The sequence below is a fragment of the Ambystoma mexicanum genome, chromosome 7p, assembly GCF_040938575.1.
Source record: "Ambystoma mexicanum isolate Mex_15411 chromosome 7p, UKY_AmexF1_1, whole genome shotgun sequence".
NCBI lineage: Eukaryota > Metazoa > Chordata > Amphibia > Caudata > Ambystomatidae > Ambystoma > Ambystoma mexicanum.
The window spans coordinates 84698655-84723828 of record NC_090939.1 but is presented as its reverse complement, the minus strand read 5'-3'; the positions used below and the strand labels follow the sequence as shown (position 1 = coordinate 84723828).

The window sequence follows — 25174 nt, the reverse complement described above, 5'->3', positions numbered from 1 at the left end:
ATTTCCGTGTATCGCTGTCTGCATCACGGAGTCTTTCACCGTCCAAAGGCTGAAACCTCCTAAGGGTATCCATGCGCACCTGGTGCGGGGCTAGGCAGCCGCGGTTGCTTTTCAGAAATATGTCCCCTGGGAATCCATCGCTAGGGCAGCTACTTGGGCCTCCCCATCTGCTTTCTGTAAACATTACTGTCTCGACATGAGCTCAAGAGCTGACGCTCAGTTTGGTCAGGCTGTGCTGAAGAACCTGTTTCAGTAAGGGGTATTTCCATCCACCCGTATTTCCTGAAAGGAGTGCTTGGGAATCTCCCACAAGTATGGAGGAAAGGGAAGAGATGTAGGAGTATTACCAGGTTACTCACCGTAGTGACCACCTTACTCCTAGTCCATAGTCCCCTTTCCTCCATACGCCCGCCCGCCGTCCCCTCTAATAAGGTTCAGGTGTTATTGCTAATTGGTCTTTGACCTGGCGATAGAAAAGGACTGATGGGCGATGCGCGGGGTGGAGCCAAGGTGGGTGGGGTTACGGCCGCGTGCCGGGCCCCGCGCAGGAAAGAGAGGAGAGACAAATTGTTGAAAAGAATTTGGATGCTTTTTACAAAGTCCCACAGGACGGAGAGATGTCCCACAAGTATGGAGGAAAGGGGACTATGGACTAGGAGTAAGGTGGTCACTACGGTGAGTAACCTGGTAATTTAGCAGCGCTATCTATTTTCAAGCGCTCCTCAGAGGAAGAATCTTACTTCAAGATAACTTTTTGATAACACACTTCTTAAAACGTTTAAATAATGTGTTCCTCCAATACCTTTTCAAGTACCTGTGTGGGACTTAAACTTAGTAAGTTCCTCACATGCATTCTATTTGAGCCTTTACATTCTTGCCCATTAAGGCTCCTTACTTTAAAAACAATACTTCTTGTGGCAATTACATCGGCCCGTAGGGTAAGTGAGTTGCAGGCACTTTCTAGCGGGCCTCCTCACACCATCTTTTATAAAGATAAAGTTGTCCTTGGGGTCAAACCCTCTTTTGCCAAAACTTGTCTCAGATTTTCACCTGTAACAAAAAATAGTACTGCATGCTTTTTACCCTCCTCCTCCTCACGCAAGTAAGGAAGAGGAAATGCTACATAGATTAGACCCTAGAAGGGCTCCCAGCTTCTAAATTTCAAGATTGACAAGTTTACGTCAGTGTGACCAACTTTTTGTGGGATACACTGGCTGTAAATTGGGACTGGCAGTGACTAAGCAAACATTATCTAGATGGATAATTTTGGCTATAACTGAATGTTATAGATTGGCTGGGAAAGATCCTCTAGATGGGCTGAGGGCTCATTCAACCAGGGGCATGGCGACTTCAACAGCACTTCAAAGGGGTGTCCCAGTGCAAGATATTTGCACAGCAGGCACATGGTCATCCATGCACACTTTAACAAAACACTATGCTCAAGATTCGACTTCTTCACAAGGAGGTCTTTTTGCTAAATCAGTACTTCATTCTGTACATGACTAATATTTCTGTACTCCCGCATCCAATACAAAACTGCTTTGGGAGTCTAAGATGAGGAATACGTGGGAGGACACAATCCATTCGAAGAACAAGTTACTTACCAACTACAACGTTCTTTCGATTGGTTTTCCTCCCACGTATTCCTCATCGACCCTCCCAGCCTACCCCACAGTACAGTTTACAAGGTTTACACTCAAAATTCCTTTAAGGCTTGGGTCAAAAGAGGTATGCCATTAACTACAACCCATTGGCTACAATATACGAAAAAACAGAACTGACGCGTTCGAGGCATTTATACAGTGGATGACGTTGGCGCTCGACAGATGCCGCTGAGGGACATCAACGCTGCAGCCTTGAGTGGAGCGCCCTCTGGTGGAGAGAGAAACATTTTTCCGAAGCAGCAAAGCTGAAGGTAAGGATATATCTAAGATGAGGAATATGTTACGCTCACCTGGTTCCACGGGGACGCCACCCAGCAGTTGGGATTCAGGTATTCTTCTCTGCGGTTCTCAGGTGTGACCAGCGGGAGGGTTCTGCCTTGTTTTTAATGCAGGTGTGTTCTTTGTCCTGCCTTCTTGGCAGGGGCGCGTTGTGCTTGGTGGGCGTTTGCGATCGAGTTACTTCACTGATGCCGGCCCACTTTTGAGTCTTTCAGGTAGGTCTTATTGCTGTACTATATTATAGTCCTTGCATGCCTTTTCAGTTTAACTAATGTCTTTTCTCTTCCTTAGGTGCGCAGAAGTCCAATATGTGGCATAGACTGAATTGGTTCTCGCCGGTAAGTAAGGGCTTTTTTAGAGCGCCTTGATGCAGTGAGTAGGCGCTAAGCGCAGCGCTATGATGCCTTGCCTCTTGCTAACCTGTTGTCTTGTCTTTCCACAGGTCGCGGTGATCACCCGGTGCATGGGATGCTGGTCGAGGAGCGGGTTGCGAGGTGAGCTTTTCGGCACTGTTCATTAAATTGTAAAAATGTCTAATGCCTTGTTTCTTCCTTTTTTGCAGATCCGTCGGTTCGCGAGGAGCGCTGGTTCCAGGATGCTGATCTCAAGAGCCGTGGACAGCTAACGATGAAATTACAGGTAAGCTGCTGCTGCTAACAATGTCCTTTTTCTCCTTTACAGATGCTGTTCTTCTGAAGTTCGCGGGTGCAGCTGAACATGGGGAGCGTCACGTTGCAGAACTGCAAAGTAACGCAAAAGTGTGTTATCCCAGTCAGGCGTGGTTTAAATAGCTTCAAGAAAGTAGTCCAGGTAAAATAGTTCCTATGGTAGCACACCCAAAAATACTATACCGCATAGCTTGGTTCCAAGGAGCCAAGCTATGTGGATGCCTCCATGTTGATTGACACTGAAATAAAGTAGTTCCCAATACCAATCCTTAATCAAAGGCGCCAGGACTGGCCCCAAGAAGGCCTAGGCCAAAGATGCCTGGTTTTAGTGGCGACCCTTCCTGGCCCATAGGCTTGCCACGGGGTCTTCTGGATGGGGGTCGTGACAGCACTCCCCCTTCCTCCCCCCCCTTTCCAAGGCCCCTCTCAAGGTGTTCCTCCTATCCGGCCCGGGTTTAGTTGGGAAGTTTCGATGATCGTTTTTGATCAGACGTGGCGCATGAATGTTTTCACAGGGTTCCCAGGATCTATCTTGGGGTCCAAATCCTTTCCAATCAATTAGATAGTATAACTTCCTCCTTGAATACTTAAGAGTCCAGTATGCCTTTAACTTCGAATTCTGGTTCTCCGTCAACAAGAATGGGTTTTGGTGGTGTTCCAATCCATGTACCAGGCTGCATTGGTTTTAAAAGGGACACATGAAATACCGGGTGGATGTGTAGATTGGACGGTAAATCTAATTTGACTGCCGCTGGATTAATAATCGCCTTGATGGTGTAGGGTCCTAAGTACCTGGGTTGAAAGGTTCGGGTTCCTTTGATGGTATAAACCTGGCGGCCAGCCAAACCTTGTCCCCTACTTGATAGTCTGGGGCCTTTTTCCTGTGTTGGTCGGCAAATTGTTTTTGCTTGTCTTTAGCGCGAATTAGATGTTATTTGGCCTTTTTGAAAGCCTGAGTGATGTTGGTGTGAAGGGTTTTTACTGCTGGCATTTCCAAGCCGGTTGGGAGATCAAATTCTGAGGTACGTGGGTGTCTACCATATAGGGTGTAAAAGGGTGTTTGTCCGGTACTGGAATGCAAGGAGTTGTTATATGCGTACTCGGCTATCCATAGTAAGTCCTTCCAGTCTCTTAACTCATGGTGCAACATGCATCGTAGGTATTGCTCAAGGGTCTGCTTCGTTCTCTCGGACTGACCGTCCGTTTGGGGGTGATGGCTAGTGGATAGCCGGACGTCAATTTGCGCCATTGCACAATACTTTCTCCAAAAGTTAGAGACTAACTGGCTACCTCGATCGGATTGATTAGGATTGATGGGAAGCCATGTAGTTTAACAATACCGTCCAGAAATACCTTGGCTAGAGTGGATGCGTCAGCGAGGCCTTTGAGCGGAATAAAGTGCGCCATTTTTGAGAATAGGTCTACGACTACAAGGATGGTGTTAAACCCTTGACTGGAAGGTAGGTCAGTGATGAAGTCGAGGGAAAGAGTGTGCCATGGTGCAGGAGGAATGTCCAGAGGTTTTAGAAGGCTAGATGGTTTTTGTTTTTGTGACTTGTTTTGTGCGCAGACTCCACAAGACTGAATGTATTGGATGACATCTCTACGCCAGGTAGGCCACCAGAAGTTCTGTTTTACCTTGGCTAAGGTCTTGGTAATTCCAGGGTGTCCTTCGATCAAAGAATCGTGACAACCTGAAATTATTTGTTGCTGTAAGTCCTTGGTGGGTATGTACAGACGACCCTTAAAAAAGGGTAAGTGATCTTTGATGGAATATTGTTCCCCCTGCGCTTGCCATGCAAGGAGGGCATCCGGATTCATGGTTTGTTGAATTTCTTTTCCCAGCTCCATTTGGGTTAAGGCCGTAGTGAAGCCCAAGAGTTTGTCTTCGGTATGATGGGGACTGGATCTGGGGCCGTATAAACTATGTCATCAGTGCCAGTACGAGAGAGTGTGTCAGCTTTTCCATTCTTGACCCCTGGTCGAAATGTAATGACAATCATATTCGGCGAAGAAAAGAGCCCACCGCAACTGGCGTAAAGACTGGGCTTTAGCTGTTTTAAGATATTGCAGATTTCGGTGGTCCACGATAACTGTAATGGTGTGTCTGGCCCCCAGAAGATAGTGTCGCCAAGCTTTAAAGGCAGATTTGATTGCCAAGAGTTCTTTGTCCTTAATGGCGTTATTTACTTCTGGAGGTGAGAATTTCTTCGACCAGAAGGCCACTGGATGTAGCTGTCCGGTGTCAGGATCTCTTTGCGAGAGGACAGCTCCCATTGCTATACTGGAAGCGTCTGTTTCCACGATATAAGGCAGATCTGGACGTGGATGTCGCAGGATTGGCGCTGAGGTGAACCTTTACTTAAGTTCCTGAAAAACTTTTTCTGCTTCTTCGGTCCAGGCAAATCTTTTTTTATTTTTTCGTAGTAATACAGTGATCGGGTGTACAACTTGGGAGATGTCTAGTATGAACCGGCGATAGAAGCCCAACATACTTTGCACTCCTTTTACTGACGTTGGTGATGGCCACTTGAGAACGCCATCAACTTTGTGCAGGTCCATCCTGATGCCTCTGGGAGTAAGGATAAAGCCTAGAAACTCTACTTCGGTTACGTGAAAGAAACACTTTTCAAGCTTTGCATATAAACGATGTTCACGGAGCTTGGCGAGGACTGAACGGATGTGCTTGATATGATCCTGTTTTGAGGTTGAGTACACTAGGATATCATCTATGTACACTAGGGCACAGACATCAATGAACTCTCTCAAGACGTAATTCCTGAAATATTGGAATGCTGCCGGAGCATTGCATAACCCAAAGGGCATGACTTGATATTCGAATAAACCATATTTGGTACGGAAAGGCAGTTTTCCATTCGTCTCCGCTTCTCCAGGTGGTACGCTCCTCCGAGATCTAATTTGGTGTTAATCTGAGCATCTTTGACCTGGTCCAGCATTTCCGGGATAAGTGGCAAGGGATAACGGTTCTTTACAGTGATCTGGTTTAATGCGCGTTAGTCAATACAGGTCCTTAAGTCCCCTTCTTTTTTCAGCATGAAGAACAAAGGACTGGCTGCAGGGGACTTCGATGGACGGATGAATCCATTTGCAAGGTATTGGTCTAAGTAAGAATTCAGATGATTTTCAGGTTCCGTAAGAGCATAGATTCTGCCACAAGGGACTTGAGCACCAGGAACAAGGTCGATTTGACAGTAATAAGGCCTGTGCGGCGGCAGGGTGTTTGCTTGGTCCTTCTGGAATACATCCAGGAAATCGCGGTATTCCTCTGGCAAGGCATTAGTTACACCCAGGGTTGATGTTGTCACTCCGGGAGTTGCTGAAATACTGAAAGCTGGTTTCTGTTCTTGATAATAACAGGTTGGAGAGCAGTCACTGGGGAAGGTTAACTTCCTGGCCCGCCAGTCGATCAAAGGGTTGTGAGCGACTAACCATGGCATCCCTAGTATAAGCCAGAATTGAGGTGCCTTTGTTGTGCTGCCCTTTGAGTACACGCGGGTTTGTGCTCTACTGTGCCCAGGCCCCCTGTTGAGTGATACACTCCCTTGCTGCTGCTGGGGCTTGCCTGAGAGGCAGTCATTCCCTGCCCTGTTGCGTCCCTTGCTGCATACTCGCTGACTCACTGGGTAGTCCTGTGGAGACCGTCTTCTGCGTCAGTGCGGTCTTTGGGTCTGCTCCTCAGCGCGTACCTTCTGCCCCCGCCCACTGCATGTCTCTCTCCGCTCCCCTCTCTCTGGCTTTCTTCTCCTTTAGACCATTGCAGCCCCAAGCACAACCACCTGTGTGTCGGTTTGTGCCAGCAATGCCTCCAGTCGCCATCTTGGGCTCAGTGCACGCAAATGTTCAGAGGTGCACCATTCCGCTCATCCTTCGCTGCTGCTTTCACAGGCTTCCCAGGGATGTTGGACACTGGTTGTGCAAAATGTCCCTGCTGTTCGCTTGCAAAATCGGACGTTTATGAGTATTTTACCGTAGAATCTTGCGGGAGCTCTTCTTCGTTTGCTGCCTCACTCCATCCTACTTTGTCTCTTTGTCTTTTAACAAATTATGAGGTAGACAACTTTCTGTCCAGTATAATTACACCGACTGTGAGTGGATTTGTCAGATGACTCCTTTTTTCATATCCAAAATTACAAATCATGATGAAAGAAATAGGTAATATGCAAAATTGAAGAAAGGTAAAGGGAGGTATATCCAAAACAAGAGCACTTTTGTCAGAAATGTCATACATTTTTATTCGAAATGCTCAGAGAATGTATCTCTTTTTACAAAGTGCACCATGCAATAGAGAGAAAGCGCCAGTTTCGATCATGCAGTTATTGCTTTTTCCTTCTTCAAAGTCTCCATTGACGGGCACAACATGTCTTTCCCTATTTCTTAGAAGGGTTCCCTGCCTCAGCTAAAGATCTAAGGTGACTGTCAGGAAGTCTGCTAAAGTAAAAGTGTCCACCAACCTTTGTCAAGAAATCCTCACTTCAGGCTCTTAGACAATAAACAAAGCAACACTAAGCTGTTCCCAGGAGAATGCCTCCCTTCTCCTGGGCTATAGTCAAAGTTCAGCACAATGTCTCATTGGGTGGTCCAGGAGAATGACTCCCTTCTCCTGGCGTTTAGTATCAAGCAACCTGGCGGAATGACTCCCTTCCCCAGGTCACAAAGTTCCAAAATAAAGTTCTGGATAATAGGCCTGGCGGGACGATTCCCTTGCCCAGGTCACAAAGTTCAAAACTAATTCACAATGTTCCCTTGTTGCACCAGGAGAATTCATCCTTTCTACTGGTGTTGCGTCTCAGTCTCAATTTAGCCCGTGGCATTGGGGGTTTACTCCCTTCCCCATGCTTATTGGACCTTCCTCCCAATCCACATGACCAGGAGAATGACTCCCTTCTCCAGGTAGCTATGACAGAATCTCCTATACCCAGGGGGAATTACTCTCTTCCCCTGATCTTCTCCTCATCAGATTTCACACTTACAACACCCAACTCTGAGTGTTCTGAGGGTCTGCAACCCTGATTTCTCTTCTTCTTTGGTTTGGCCCACTTGGTCCACTTCCCTGGCAAGAACTGATGACTCGTACCACTCTCTTGGTTTGGGTCCTCGACCCTTGTTCTCTTCTTCTTTGGTTTGTCCTCCTTGGTTTATTTCCCTGCCAAGTACTGCCACAAGGAAGATTGCTCATCTCAATCTCTTGGGTGGGGTCCTCGACCCCAGTTTCTCTCCCCCTCTCTTCATGTCCCCTTGGCTGCCTCGTTTGCCAAATACTGACATGAGGAAGATAGTCCAGCTCAAACTCTCGGTATCAGGTTTTTGCCTTCCACTCCTTTCAGCCCCTACCGTTTCTCGGTTCCTTTGCCTTGTGGATCTCCTGCGTCTCAGAGTCTCCCTTGGAGTGATGGTATTGGTGCTTCTTTTTGCATTGGGGTCACTGTCTGTCAGCCTCCTTTGACCATCTGAACACTGCTGGGTGATGGAGTCCCATTTTCCTCTTGACTCACAGAGCGGACTGCTCTCGACTCCGTCCTGGCCTTCTTCGACTCTCCTTCGTGTTTCAGGGGCTTCCCGGTCTCTCGTTCTGGTTGGCTCTGTCTCTTTCAGGCAGTCCTTCTTTGGACTTTATTGGGTAAACGGGACCACGCATCCATGGAAGTCTACCGCTGCAGTTCTTTCTTATTAGTGTTCTTCATTGCTCCTGTGTCCCACCTCGTCCCAGTACTTGGATTAGCTATGTTCTTGATGATCTTCTTCATTTCAGTACTTTCCACGACCTTCAGGTAGTCTACTTTACAACAGCACATAGGCCTAGTCTCCACAAAGAGATTAACATAGGAAGAAGAGGCTGGTGTGTGAGGGGGGTGGTGTTCCTATAAGTGCTACACCCTAGATGGTCGTTCCTTTTTCCCTGGAGGGAGGAGTCCCTCCCCATGAGATCCTCCCTCATTATACCGCCCCCAGGGGGAATATCGGGTAACAGCCTCACATCCCTGGCATCATGGGAAAGGGCTCCGCTTTGAGGAGAAGTGACAAGAGCAAGTGAATCGTCACATTACCTTTGAGGATCCTTACAATATTGAATCATTAATAAAGTGGGCTGACCACAAAGCAATTGATCATAGCCTAAACATCTAAGGTTATTTCTCAAATGATCTTTGGTGCTAAGGTATAGTGTTATGGGATTAGGAAAAGTTGAGCCTTTAAGAAAAGTAATTAGGCTGACAGTTCCAAATGCGTCCAACAAAAAGGGTGCAAAATAACGGTCAACCAAAAAAGGCAATAGACACATAGGAGTCTGCCCCCCGCTTCCACCCACACAACCCCACTATTATGTTCAGATTAGTGGTACCAGCTGAGAAGTGCAATGGGAAGTGGCTCTAATATTATTATTGAATGATCTGTAATGCCACGTTAATTGAAGCATGCAACTTTATATGTGCATGGGTTACTGATTGCATAAAAGTATAGATTGTAAAAATATATCATTTTACAGTTCAAAGATATTTTAACTCGCCTAATAAAATGGTAATGGGAAAGACTTCTTTACTCCCATCAAAAAATCATTTTACTTCCACCTTCAGAAAACAAAGTAAAATAATCCCAATTCAAAATCTTTTTACTTCCAACTTTAAAAAATAGACAGAAAAATACTTGCAATTAAACATCTTATCTGGAGCCCTGCCTTTAATGGTACTGAAGAAAAAAAGCAAACCACATGGACTCTTGGTCTACACACAAACCAAGCATTAACACCTAGGGCGGGCTGGGGGGGGGGGTGACAGCCAATCGGATTCCACAGAATGCGGGCTGAAATCTCTGATCTCAGCCTGTGTTCCACGAAACCCGCAGGCTGTCTCCCCGCTGCAGGGCGCCATTTTATTTTTTTAAATATACCCCAAACCCTCCTCCCTTCACTTACCTTTTGGCAGTGGTGGTATTGGCTGCCACCCGCAGCTGCTCCCGCCGTCCTTAGCGCTCCGGTTGGCCACCATGGAAAGGGAAGAGAGGCTCTGTACAGAGCCCCGTCTTCCTTTTCCACAGCAGTCATCCTGAGAAAGGATGCAGGCATGGCATCCCCACTGAACGAAGGAAAATCTTTTTTTTTTTTTTTTAGCAACCCTGGTTGCCGCTTTGGTAATCAGGGGTGCTAATGGCCTTAACACCCGATCGGGCCCTGGGCTGATAACACCCGATCCGGCATGCCAGATTGGATATTAACGCCACATTAAAATAATGAACAGCAATATGAATGCTGGGGAAACAAATTTTCGTTTTATTGGAAAATGATCATTGACAGAGTGATAACATCAGTATGTGCTTTATTCTAACTTCCTACTTCCAAGATTTAAACTGTGATATCTGAAAAGTGGCAACTGTTAAGTTGAAGGTTATGAACAGATTGCTGATTTGCCAAAGACCATGCACATCAAACACTCAAAGGTATTGCGTGTGAGAGGTAGGAATATGTCTGGCCATCTTGGATTAACTATAAACTTTCTACTCACAAGTTTCACCTTCCTGTCTGTTAAAACAAAAGTCTGGAAGTGGCTCTTGGCACCAATTATAGCTCTGGAAGGCATAGATCAGCGACTGGCGCAAGAGAGCATTCTACATATTTCCTCACCTGCAGTAGTTGTGACATTCTCACATGCTTTACCCAAACTTGCACACGCAGGATATGGCTGTTGTGCTCTTTAGTTTTCCTTGTTGAGGCTCCTGTGAACTAATTTTGTTATGAAAATGAAGGGATCTGTTTTGTTTTTTAAAGATGTGTAATTAATTGTGTATTCTTAATATGTTTGGGTGGGATGGTTACATTGGTTTGGATGAGAGGAGATTATTTCATGTCATTTTTTATGTGGATTGGCTGCTGTTTTTCCAATTCAGAGTGTAGTGTGAATGATTGTGTTCGCAGTGGTTATGGAGCACACTAGAAAATGTATTATGTTGCTTGGTGTTATCCAGTAGCGTTATACTGCTGTAATGGCTGATGCTTTTATGGAACTTATATTTTGAATTTCGATCGTTTTTGGGTCGTATCAAATTAAACACATTTTGATTTGATTGCTCATTGCTTGGGGGCTACTAACTATTGAGAACAATTGGAAGCTGAAGATGAGATTTAGAAAAAATTGTAGTGATTTCAAAAGATATTTGCAAGAGATAATTGGATTACACTTATTGAAAATGCAAGAACTGACCAAGTCTTTACGGCTTTTCTTTATCCTAGAACTAGTTTAGAGGTCCAACCTCATGTGTAGAAAAAACAGAATAAATTGATGGACTAAATTGGATAGCAGATTTTGAATATAGTGGAATTGTTAGTAGCTCTCAAATCACGAGAAACTGCCCTTTATGTCAGCCTGGATTTGATTAAATGTATTCATAGATTGGCAGTACAACAGTCTGTTCGATTAAATGTAAACAGACATTTATACTGTCAATCTATGAAAACGCTTCTTTGTGGTTTCATCAACCACACTTAACTCGTGGTCTTTTAGCTCAACTTTTGTTGCTCAAATATTTTGTTTTTTTAATGGGGTTTCCTTTTGTACCCCCTAACAGACCATGAGGTAAGTGTGGTCGATGTAATCACATGCTATGAATTATTGTTAGACTCTGAAAATACTAACGCAGGGTGTTAATAGAAATATTTAAACTGAAACTTGCAAAACTCATTGATGCCTGATATTTATGTATCAAGATAATAATTCATTTTAACATAAACAATTAAATGCTATTCATATCTATTATTTTTAACACTCATTTCACAATTTCTAGCAGTTTAGCTGAAACATCTTTTGATATTTCCTAGAGACAAATCTTCATAATGTATTGGTAACACGGCTAACTTAATTTCCTTTCACACCGACAATACACCCAACAGTAAAGTATGACAACATATTCTTTCCATGTCTTTTCCATGAAATCTAACTTTCATGTTTTACCTTTGCTTTATGAGGGTTAATAAGAAGACCTCGGTTGACAAAATTTGAAACGCTTCACTGTTTTGATCTGTGGTGTGTAAGTTATCTTTCGAGTCAACGCTGTTTTCTTTAATTTTAATTTTCATCATCTTTATTCAAATCAAAGAAGTGTTGATATTACAGCTGTTAACTCTTTGAACACTCTATACTTCTCATTGTACATTACTACATAGGCAACCAAATGAAAACAATCTTAATTCAACCATATCAACTGCATATTACTTCAATCAGAATACATTCTTTCTACATATACATAGTCGCCTCAGCAACAGATTCTATTTGAATATCAGACAATATCATAAGACAAACACTAAGACAACCACAAGGACAAAACAGACAACCAAACAAAACAAAAGCAAAAACAAAAAAAACAGTGGGGGAAGAGAGGGAGGGAAATCACATTTCATTATTCCTGGCCTCCTCTATTAAATCATTCAATTACATTATACTCCTAAATCACTCAAATATTCACTCTCCATATAACTCATTAAAAGGCGCCCAGAGGGTCAAATAGGTTTATTCCCGACCCTGCTTTTGAAACATTACATGCTCAAACTCAGAAAATATCAGCACATCATTTACCCAGCTCACCACCTGCGGCGTCTTCCTTGTCTTCCATACCTTCAACACCTGCTTTGCTGCTATCACAAGCACCTTGTCAGCCCATCGCTCATATCGTTGAGCAATTTCGCATCTCCTCTTATTTGATTACAATAACACTTGTAGGGGCATCTTAGGGAAACTTATGGATAATATTGCATCTAATCTAACACTTCCCGCCAAGATTTTAGTACTCGAGAGCAGTACCACAACATGTGAATAAGCGTTCCCTTCTCTTTACCACATCCCCAACAAACATCATTGTCCCGAAATACACATGCGTACTGGCGTCCAATACAAACGTCCTAATATTTTCTGATGAATAAGTCTCAATTTAAGATCCAGTTTACTCCTGTAGCCCACACTCCACATATGTTCCCATTCCTTTTCCATGATCTCACACCCCATTTCCTCCTCCTATTTCTCTGACAACTTCCTCCAGGATTTAGTAACGGAATAACTCACTGGCATGAGGTTTGTGTAGGTACATACCATGCATGGTGAGGTTTCAAAAAGTCTACAGCCTTCCTCTAATGGCTTAGATAACATTTTTAGTCTCTCACTCAAAAGTGACTTTAGCGCTGCAAACCTACTTCTCTCTTTAATAGATAGAGGAAATGTCCCTTGCAACTCTTTAAATGTTAATATGCGACCATCTCGTATTCTATCTCCTATGCTTAAGATCCCCTTCGAAATCCAACTGCACCAATGTATGGTCTTGTTAGCAATCTGCAGGCCAGGATTGAGTGAAATAGAGGCCTTGTAATTTAGATATAGATTTCCATTACAAATACTCAACCACCAAATAAGTATATCCTTGCTCACAACAACGGATTGGTAATTTTCAAACCCCTCCAGGCAGTTTTTTCCATTGAATAGATAGCGTTTAACTTGAATCGAGACAACCAACCCCTTTCAATTGTTATACATGATCTGGATACCCAAAACCTCCCTCCTTAGTACTACATAATACAATGAATCTTGAGATCTTTGTTTTTTTCTTATCACCCCAGAAAAAGTTTAGAAAAACTCAATCTATTGTGCCTATCATTTTTCTGGGAGAATCTTAGAGGCAAAGATTGCATAAGATAAAGTACTTTTGGTAGAAGAGTCATCTTGATTGCAGTGACCTTTGCCCAAATCCCCATGGACAATCATTCCCATGTCCTAATGTCTCTATGCAAGGTTTCCACTACACTTTTCAGGATCTATGTGATTATTGCAACTATTATTATTACGATGGGCGAAAATGCTGACTTTTTTTTGTTATTTTTTTTTTTCAGACTCTAAAAAAAAGGTTGGCATTTTTGGCCGTCGTAATTGTGAGGGCGAAATTTTGGGCCAATACCCTCGTTTCACATTAAATTCCACCATCTTCTTTATATCTCTGATCAAATAAACTCCTACATATTTCACGTGGGATTCAGTCAATTTACAATTCCAATCTGAAAAATCACCTCTTCAGCGGGTCATAGAAAGTGGAAACACTTCCGTCTTGTCCCAAGTTATTTTATGCCCTGAGAGTTTACCCACCTTTTCAAAGATCCTTTTCAAAATTACACTACCCCTCTTTGGGATAGAAAGGATAACCACCATATCCTCTGCATAGGAAAGATCCTTTACTTCCTTAAGCTCAAAAATCAAACCCCTGATACTTTGTTCTTTGTGTATGCAGGCTTTCAATGGCTCCAAAGCGATATTGAATAAGAATGGTGATAGGGGACAGCGCTGGCTTGTTCCTCGCATTAGGCCAAAAGTATCAGATGATGCAATATTCACCCAAATACATGCTTTCGCTATACTCTGAAGGCAATTGATTACCCCCAGAAATGTGTTTCCAAATACTATCTTCTGCATTGTAAACCTCAAAAACATCCAACTCACTCTGTCAAATGATTTTTCTGCGTCCATGAAGATGAATGCTGTATTCGAGAGTTCATTTTGGTGCAGACTCATTATGTCAATTATAGTTCTCATATTGTCATATGCAAATCTGTTTCTCTCAAATCCTACCTGCGACTCATGAATCAATTGCCCAATACATATATCTAACCCATTTGCCATAGTTTTAGCAAATATTTTCACATCTACATTCAAATAATGATATGGGCCTGTAATTACTACAATTTTATGATCTCTCCTCTCTTTTGGTATCAATGTGATCACAGCTTCACTTATTGATTGCCATATTTCCCCCTTCTGTACATAAATATTGAATCGTCTGCACAAAATAGACCCAAAAAAAGTCTTAAATCTCCTACAGAATTCCACCAGCAGACCATCCATTCCTGGGGATGTTCCCCTCTTAAGCTGTTCAATTTCCAACAGAACCTCTCTAATCCCAACCTCTGCTTCTAAAGACGCATTTTCCTCTGTTAGCTTAGGAATATCTAAAGTGGCCAAGAAATCTTCAAAATCAATCTGTGAAGGGAATACTTCTGCATATAATATCTCATAAAAGTTTTTAAAGCACATATATCTACATTTTAGTGAATCGAAATTCAACTATGATGAAGGAATTTGATGTGAGCCTACTGGAAGAGAAACTGACAAGGGCTGCCTGTTACTTAGGACCACTTTTTGGGGTAGTGAATCCCAAAAGGTGTCAAAAGAATAAACTCAACACAAAAGGAAGGCACACATTTAACATAGAAGTAAAGGCTAGGAAAAACCTTTTACACAGGGACATTTGAAAAACACCTAATACAGAGGGGAATGTTGTGCAAAAAGCAGAGAAAATCAGGGTGCTAAAACAGAGGTACAAAAATTGGTTAAAGTTTGAACGAGTAAAATTACACTAGTTGGATGCAGAAACAATGTTAGAATGTATTAAAGGTAAAACTTCTAGAGTATTTTGGGAGCCAATAAATAATACAGAGGAAAATCATTGGTTACTTGTAAATAATTCCGTTTCTGAGGAGGCATGGCTCACGTACTTTAAGGATATGGATATTTACAACTCTATTGAATGTAATATTGATTTAAAGCAGGATCTAGGGTGGAATATAGATATTATCGCTAAGAACATAGAAGGGAAAATTATGAAATCCAATACCTCAAGAGTGGCAGGACCTAACAACTTAACCAACATGATTTTAAAACAAAACTGGGTTGTGGTCCAAGATTCTGCTGATAGAATTCACAAATATTCTGAATACACATACTATCCCTGACTCATGGAAAATGTCACATATGGTTCCTATTTTTAAGAAGGGTTCAAGGTTGTCACCAACGGATTATAGAACAATATCCATTTTGGAGGTGGACTCCAAAATGTTTTCAGCATTGGTGTTGGACCGTACAGATGAGTGGAGCAGAGGTAATATCTTATTTTACAGACAGACCGGCTTACGTAAAATTATTGCGGGGGTCTAGTGATGAGCTGTCTCCAAAGACTGGCCTGGTCATCAACAAACTCTCAAATATCCATGGCATTTATGGACCTAAGTAAGGCGTTCGACATGGTGAACAGGAACTTATTGTGGAAAACATGAAATCAATTTGGAATGCCCAAGGGTCTACTAAGCATGGTGATACATCTGCACAAAGATTCAAAAATAAGGATCAGGCTAAATTCAGAGGGGTTACTGTCAAAGGAATGTGATACTAGGAGAGGAATATGCCAAGGGTGTATATTGGGTCCAGCGCTATATAATTTCTATGTCTCGAATGTTGGAGAGGCGGTGGACAAAAAAGCGCTAGCCTCACTGAAAATAGGTGCATTCATATTTAATTGGGCTTCGTACGCTGATGATTTTCTGTTGATAGACTCTACACCAGTAGGATTGCAGTGATTAATAGTAGCATTTGGGAAATATGTCATCCCTGAATCAAAAAATGGACTCTGCAAAAACAGTACTTATGAGATTGTCCAAAGGGAAGGAGAACAAGGTGGACATGGGAAAACATTTTTCTGCCCATAAAGGATCATTTGCAATTTTTAGGATATCCATTTGTGGCAAGATGCAAAACAATATTTTATAAAAATTATTTAAAATCAAAAACATCAGGAATGATGAACCAAATGAGACAATTGGATCGTAAATTTGGAAAACTCTAGTTATGGCTTAGAATTCTGGCCAAAAGAATTAGAACAAGAAATTAGAGCTATAGAAAATGAAATCTGGTGTTCTGTCCTGTATCTTCTTCCAAAATGTGTCCCAATGCAGGTAATACGTTACGAGTTTAGTCTGCAATCTATTGGAAGCATTATAGCATGGAGAAAATTAGGTCTGTTAAGAAAATGCGAAACCTCTGAGGGGGGTCCTTATATGCACTGCTAGGCATTCATAATACTGTAGGTTTCATGAAGGATCTTAGGGATGAAGGTGGCATCATCTTAGAAAAATTGGGTCTTTCCATGAAGATAAAAAAAAAACAAGAGTTTAGATTGGGAGAGGAACAGGGTGGAAATACTTAATTCACGGATTTATGCCTAGGTGGTATCCCCACAAAAAATACCTGCCACAATGGAATCTTATCTTTCTAAATTCCCCAGTAGAAAGTTGAAAATGGGAATAATGAGATTTAGATTCAATGTTTTGCCTACAAATGAAATCAACTGTATACATAATCCAAAGGAGGTGCCAAATGGTATGTGTAGACATTGTAAAAATCCTGAAAGTTGAGTCATTGCTTCAGTTACTATATAGTAAATCATATACAAATAATAATAAAAAATATATATATACCTACATTTGTTGACATCGGGCAACCTTGCTCGTTCTCATTGTTCTGAACAAACTACTTCTCTGTCATCCCATTCAATCTATTAGCTAGGAAATTCCCACTCTTATCCCCACACTCCCATTATTTCTGTCTCGTAAAAAAATACCCTGTTGTGCTAACAAATCCGTTTTACTCGCCAAAATCTTTTGAACCTGATTCATCTCCAACCTATCTTTAATTTTCTGTGATCGTGCACATTTTTGTTGCAGACAAGACAACCTTTCCTCAATTTATTTCAATTCACCCAAATGCTTACTTTTAACCCTTTAACTGCCATGGGTATTTCCCCCCAGTGCCAGGGCCTTTTTTGGTGATTTCGGTATGTGGCCATTCATTGGCTTGTAACTTTTTTGTTACATGGGGTATCTCGGCCAAATTTGGCTCCTTTTTTTTCCCACATGTAGGCGGTCGTAACGCCACCCAGGAATCCTAGGTTGCTGTAGGGGGGTGAGAGAAAATAAGCAAAAAGGGTGAAAATGTTGTGTTTTTTCAAAAAATGCCAATAAAATGATGTACAAAGAAGCCTGTGGTTTGTTCCTTGTAAGAGCTAGGAACAAATGGTTTGCTGTGCTGTGTTCCCCAATTTCCTGGCTTTCAAGAACAGGTTGAGTGGAAACGAAAGAAAATTATTTTGATGTGGTTATCAACCGTTTTGTGAGAGGTACGCGATTTTGGCCATTTTTGCCAATTGGACATGCATCGACGGAATGGAAGAAAAGGGTAGGAAAGCCGAATTGGAGGACAGAAAGGCATATATTTCTGAAAAGGAGACAAAATTCCAAGTTTAGGAAGGGGTGATTTGCGTAGGTCAGGCAACAACTAGGTAGGGGAAACTGCCATAGATTGGGGGAATGCAGGAAAATGACCGAAAAAAAGGTATGTGTTGGACATGGTTGGCAATTCCCCCGACTCTTGCAGTTAGGAGAGCACACATTTTTTGTAGTGTTTTACAAAACAAGCAATACCACAAGCCAAACACTGAGCCATGGTACACAGACAGGAGTTTTACGCTCACGGCCTGAACAGACGCACTTAGCATGTGTAAATCGGGAAAACAAATGTGGTGAGGAATGGCAAGCATACATTTTTTGAAAGAGTAGAGACAGACCTTTTCAAGGGTAGGTGACTTGTGCAGGTTTCAAAAGAGTATGGTGCCTAAAGCAGCGACTAAATGTAGGTCACATTTGGGAAATGAAAGGGTTGTGTGACAAAGGGCACCAGCAAATGGGTCAAAACGTTATGAAAACCACACAAACACAACACATGGCCTACCCTTCCGCGTTCCCACAGGTGTCCCGATGAAAACGGTACCTCACATGTGTGGGTGCACCTACCTGGCCGCCAAGGGGAAAGCCTAAAACACAAGTAACCCCAAGTCTGTTTTCAGACTGGAATTTGAGACGCTCTGCCGACCGGCACAACATACAGATATGGGCCTCGGGTGTCCAAGCCACCAAGGAAAACAGGGAACCCCATGCATTTCCGAAAAGAGGACACCCGTGGGAATCCGCAGAGGTATGATTTGCCCAAATCGCCCCAGACATTTCATTCTGGTCACCCATCAAAATAGGCTGCCAACAACACATGTCCTACCTTCCTGCATTGTCACATGTGTCCCAATGAGAGGCAGACCTCTCATGCGCGGGTGTCGTTCCTCATTGACAATGGGAACATCATTTGTACAGTAAGTTCTCTTTAGTGCGTTCAGGAAACAGTAAAGTACTGTCAGTAAGCCATTTCACATGCACCTTTCCTCACACTTCTCATCCATACCAGTCACAATGCTATTTCACATGCAAGGTGGGATTTAGCACAAGGACGAACCTCCTTGTGTAGCACAAGGCGGATCGTCGTTGTGAGCAGTGATGCCACGACAAGGCACCCACCGGATCACTGGCCATTCGTACCCCCTTTCATGTCTGCAGTCAATAGGCATCCATTTCAGCAGTTGCACTTCTACACAATCACTTACGCCAGAGCAGGCATATCTACACTTGAGCATATCTACACACTTATAGCACGTGCACATCTACTCACAATGCAACTGTGTCTCTAGCAATACCTTGTACATCATTTGTCAGCAATTGCATAGCAACTGTGTCTGCATTCAATCTCTATGTGCCTGCAATTGTATGTGGACACTGATAGCAAGTACATATTGGCTCAGTTGCCTACCTGCCCTACAGGCGCTGTCTCCCACACCAACTTCAAGTATGCCCTTAGCCACTCTGTTCAAACATTCATATGTTCAACCGTACCCACACAAAACACACACCCTGAAACATGGCAATCATTTCTGCAGTGCTGGGAAAGTGCATTGACAGAAATTACATCTGCATGTTCTACCTAGCTTTACCTCATTCACACACCAATCATATCCAATTCATTCCTACAGAAGACATGTCACTTACACCACACATAACATTACTTATAGTAAAATAATAAACAAGGCAGGATGTTACAAGGTATGCAAGACACCGCCGCCATACAGTTTGTGTCCAAGTACCACTTTCATGACACTTACACCTCAAGGGAGGGAGCCATATTGGCGTGTACTAGTTTCAAAACACACCCCTTGAGTGGAGGGAACCTGAATGGTGTTCCGGTCTTCCCCAACGCACCCCTCGAGTGGAGGGAGCGGGACTGGCGTTTCTTTGCATGCCAAACCTTAGGTGGCAGGAGCCGGAATCGGGTTCCTTTCGAATGTACGCCGGAAGCAAAGGGGGCTTCCCTGACATTTTTTTCTACGGTAATCCCGAAGTGCAGCAAACTGCACTAGCGTGCCTTGCCAAGACACCCCAAAGGGAAGTGACCCAGATTTCTGTTGCCTTCTTCTCCAAGGCCCGCCTCAAGTGGAGGGAGCTGGAATGCCATTCCTTTCCAAGAAGCGCCTGAAGTGGAAGGAGCCTGATTGGCGGTACTTTGCAAGTCACACCTCGCGCAGAGGGAGGTAGACTGACGTTTCCTTCTGAGGCAGACCTGGAGTGAAAGGCACCGTGATGGAATGCCTTTCCAAGGCAGGTCTCAAGTGGAGGGAGCAGGACTAGCATTGCTTGCCAAAGCATACCAAAGGGGAATGAACGACAATGGAGTTCCTTTCTTGTTCATGGCACGCCTCAAGTGGAGGGATCCGTAATGAATGTTCTTTTAGAGGCAGACCTGTAATCGACAGAGCCTGATTTGCGTTCCTTTGCAAGTCACGGCTTGAGCTGAGGGAGCTGGACTGACGTTTATTTCGTAGGCACGGCTCAAGGGAAAGCTACGGCAGTTGTGTGCCTTTCCAAGGCAGGCCTCAAGTAGAGGGAGCAGGACTAGCAATGCCCGTGAACGCACGCTAAATCTAGTGAAGTGAGTTGAAATCCTGTTGCATTTTTATTGAAGGTACACCTCCAGTTCAGGGAGCAGGAGTGCCATTCCTTTATAAGACATGCACGATTTCAGAGCCTAAGGGTCCCCTTCAAGGAATGATGGGCATTTTCGGAAATCAGTCGATCTCCCAATATTTTTCCTTTGTATGATACAAAAGGAAACCAGGCTGAAAGCAGAGGGCTGGGTGGGAAGGGCATTGGGGACAGTACACCCGAGTATCCTTCCTCTTTCCTTGTTTTGTACACACCTTACATTTTCTGCAAGGTTGTGACTTTGTGGCTGTGGGAGGAACATAATCCCCAAAGTGTCGCTCTTGCAATCTGGCCACATCTTCTACCTCTTGAAAGGAGGAAATTTGTACATGGCCCATAGTCAGAGAAATAACAACTTCTGTTTCAAAGTTCAGAAAAGAAAGTTTGTTTTGTGGAGTAGCTGCCCGGTACACCACATACGCATTGTACGTTGCAATATGCATAATGCGTGTGGCCAACTTTTTGTACCAGAAGCGCGACTTGTGCTCAGCACGGTATGACTCAAGCACTTGGTCGTTTTTAATCTACTCCACCCATGTACTTGTTGTAGTCCAGAATGCAGTTGGGCTTCCACACTTGCCGGGTCTGCCCGCGCGGAGTGACTGCTGAAGTACTTTCATCATGAATAGTACTTAGCATGTACACATCCCTTTTGTCACAGAATTTCACTGCTAACAGTTCATCCCGCCGCAATGCCATACATTCTCCCGTTGCCAACTTCTAACACACAAGTTGTCTGGGGAAGCCTTTCCGGTTACTGCGGATTGTACTGCATGCTAGTGTGCCCACATTCAACAATTCCTTGAACAGTGGAATTCCAGTGTAGACATTGTCTATATACAAATGGTGACCCTTGTTGAGCAATGGTGTGAGAAGATCCCAAACTATCTTCTCACATGTCCCTAAATGGGCTGGGCAGCCCGGAGGGTTTAGAGTGAAGTCTTTGCCAGTGTAGACTCTCATGCTGCTGACATACCCAGTGGTACTTTCACACAACATGTACATTTTGATCCCGTATCGTGCTCTTTTGCTAGGAATGTATTGCTGGAACACTAGGCGACCTTTGAACAACACCAACGATTCATCAATGGATATGTTCTGGCTAGGAACATACACCTCTGCAAATCGCTGACTGAAGTGCTTCAGAAATGGCTGGAGTTTGAAGAGCCTATCAAAGTTTGGGTCTGGGTAATGCTGCCGAGTTGTCATTGAAATGCAACATACGGTGCAGTGCTTTAACACGATTTCTACTCATTATAGCTGGAAATAAGGGGCTAGAATGTGCCGCTATAGTAGACCAGTACATTGAGACAGTCAGCTTCTGCGATATTCCCATGAGCAGAATGAGAGCCCAAAATTTTCTCAACTCATCGGTTGTGGGAACCCATGCATGTGCTCTGGATTGGGGTTTTAGAGTGGGACCCCTTGACCTCAAGAACTGTGCAGCGTATAAATTGGTTTGCTCAACCTCATCTGCAATAAACCCATCATCAACAAAAAGGTTTAAAAAATCAATAGGCTGAAACCCATCTGTATTCACTGTGCACCCAGAAATACCAGTAAAAGGGGGCACAACAGGCTGCGCCATTGCTGGAGGCACCCACTGTGACTCTTCAGCCATGTCAGGAACTGGCACATTGCGTGGACGTCCTGCACGTCCCCTCCCCCTTCCAGATCCCCTGCGTGTGGGAAGTGTGCGCAAAGGTACATGAACTCTGTCATCCTCTTCGTCATCAGATGATGATGAGGAGGAGGAGACGGCGCCGGAACCTTCATCCATTGAAAACTCACTTCCCCATTCACTTTCCTGCTCACCCTCAGAAGCACTATCTGTTTCAGATTGCATATCCACCTATGTCCCCGAGGCAGACTCCATCACTGCAGCTAAAGCCTCTTCACCAGACATTGATCGACGAGAAGCCATGAGTGCTGTCGCTATGGAACACTTCACTGCCCATAGACCAGATGAAGACTGAAACAGTAAGTATGTGTGCTTCTCAAAGTTTGGAAAGTAGTACAGTTAGTGGTATTCAGTGCCACAAACCTACACCACACAAGTACGCCAAAAGGTCCAGACTTTGCTCAGAAACTGTAGCAGCCCTCTGCAATATGAGGTACTCTCAACACGCTACAAGAAATGGAGTACTATTTTGCAAACAATCACGTGAAATGCTAAGGACCAGCTGACTGCTTTCCTACAAGTTGTTAGACAGCTACAACACACCTGCACATAAAAGAAAGACAACAAAAAAGCTACGGACAATGTACTCTTGCGCTATACATTACACAAATACAAGTGTAGGGACGAAGATTGCACCCACAGTACCAATGCACAAACAGCCAACGTGCGTTGCACCATGCCCTACTCCATGAGATGCTGGTGGATGGGAAATGGAGGTGAGAAGCAACCATGCAACATATACGTGATTGGGTGAGTTCAAAAGCCAGAGGCAATCAAGACACAGTCAGGGAAAATAAGAAAATTACATGGCAGGCCCTTCCAGACAATTGCTAGCACACTTTTGACAAAAACACCTGCACTTTCACATAAGGTTCTGTGTTGGAAAGGGGAAGGTCACAAGGACGAAATTAATGCAAGGCCAAGCAAGTGGAATTAGGTTGATGAAAGTGATGATGGGTAGCAAAGAAATAAGCAGCATCGACATATACAAAATACATTGACATGCCATGCACAGAAATCAATTGCATGGAAGTCGGAGTATTGCAGTCACCATACTTACTGACATTTTTAGTCCATCAGTACTGGCATCCCCCACGCACAATAGCATCGGGGCAAAGGTCAAAATGTCTTCAATGAAAAGGTCCATGCCTCTTTTTGAAAGGTGGACCCCCATCTTTGTGAAACATCACTTCCCCTTTTATGAAGCCACGGTGTATAGTTCAAATTCTGTCATTCCCCTTATTCAGTCTGGCAAGCTCCCCATTGAGCTTCCTCACCGAGGAGTTGATAGCCCTTGCATTCCCTGGATTTCTCCAATCCCTCCTGGGAATCATCTGGGACCAGGCCACCACAGTGTTTGCAAACCTCTGTGCGATCCATTCCAGTTCCACCATGAGCTGCTCTCATACCCCCTTTCATCCCACAGACGCCAGTTCATTTCCTCCCAGGTGCACAACTATAAGGTTGGGGGGGGGACATCTCCTTTGGCCCCGACATGATGAAGGTGCGTCCCTCGACCCCAAACCAATGCACCGCGAGGGCATCCCTTCCAGACCCAGATGTGGTTGGCCCTTGGACAAGTTGTGCAGCCCTTTTGATGAAAGAGTGGCCGAAAATCCAAACAACCCTCATCCTCACTAGGATATGGAAACAGGAAAACCCCCATGAATATGGCCAGACATACAGTTAACCAATTAGCACAACAATTGCGTCAATACATGGCTCTTGTAACAATCCCTGACACACACTTCACCCAATCGGACATGCACCTCTCATGTGAGATAACAGTAGGTCGATAAGTAATTGGCACATTATTTTCAGGGGAAAGAGGTGAAGAAAACAGTATGTCACCTTAAGCCAATAACACAGTTGTGCTGGCGCAATTGTAATCAGTGAAGGTTTCTACTGCTGTGGGCCACCAACTGCACTAAACGGTGGTAAGGTGACTTGCACATGCTACACCACTATACTTTGGCAGGGTGACTACTCTGCCAGAGGAAGTCCACAGCAAGTGTGCTTTGTATGCTCTCTGAATATAGGTACCCAGACAGAATGTGCCCCATTTACCACAAATGGATGCAACTTTAGACACTTTGATTGGGAGTGCTTCGGCCACAGCTCCAGGAACACTGGTGAACTTGGGGGCACTCGACTACCAAGGCAGAGAGGCGGCCAAGGTCACACAAATCAACCACCACCACCCTACACCTCTGCCTGGCCAGCACTACAGCTTTCCCCTCCAGGAAGGGATGGGGACCCTGCCGGGACACCCTTCACCCACTGCTGAATTTGGGGGACAAAATATCCACCTGGGAGATGGATGCCCAAGGCCAATGACATAACCCCCCCACCCCAACGTCCTGCCCCTCTAGCTACCCTGCGTTACATCTTTTCCCCCGGCAAAAGGATGGGGACCATGGTGGGGCTCACTGGGACCACTGCTCGAATTGGACCACAGAAATGGTGACCGTTGCAGTAAAAGGAATGCGCTTTGTACCAAGTGTGCATTGCATGCTAAGAAAAGCATTACCATCTGCATAACTACCGGAAACATTTTTGAAAGTTTGCTGCTACTTATGTCAGCCAAACTTTTCCTTCTGCAAATCGGCCACCTTCCTCAGTGCAAGGCACACCCATCACTGGCCCCCAAACCTCCCCACTACCCTTTCCCACCCATACCACTGACACTGCAGCCACAGTTCCTCCCACCACAGTAGCCCTCCACCCCCACATTACCAAGTAACATATGTAATACTTACATAAGTCAGCGATAGCTTTTCAGTAGCCGCAACTGCAAAGGAAACATATAAAAATTACATTGTGTTTTGCCTACCAATAACACATCCAAACTTTCAGGCAGCTATCTGTACATTTTTCAGTTCCTTCCACCAGATACATGACACTTCTCAGTCATGTACCACCACGGAAGGCTGGACTTCACACTGATTGGAAATGGAAATAAGACCAGTCGGTGTATGGCATCCCCCAGCACAAAACAAACCTCATGGAAATTATCTGGGACAAAGCCACCAGTGTTTGGAAACCTCTGTGCAATCCATTCCAGTTCCTCCATGAGCAGCTCCTGTATCCCTTCCCCTCCTACAGACGCCAAATCATTTCCTCCCAGGTGCACCACTGTAAGGTCAGGGGGAGAGGT

At 44.1% G+C, this 25174-nt stretch overlaps 1 protein-coding gene across 6 annotated transcripts in view; it reads left to right on the top strand.

Moving 5' to 3' along the window:
* The window catches only part of STXBP5L (syntaxin binding protein 5L), a 3950894-nt gene that overhangs the window by 752689 nt on the left and 3173031 nt on the right, over positions 1-25174 (top strand). The window lies entirely within an intron of this gene.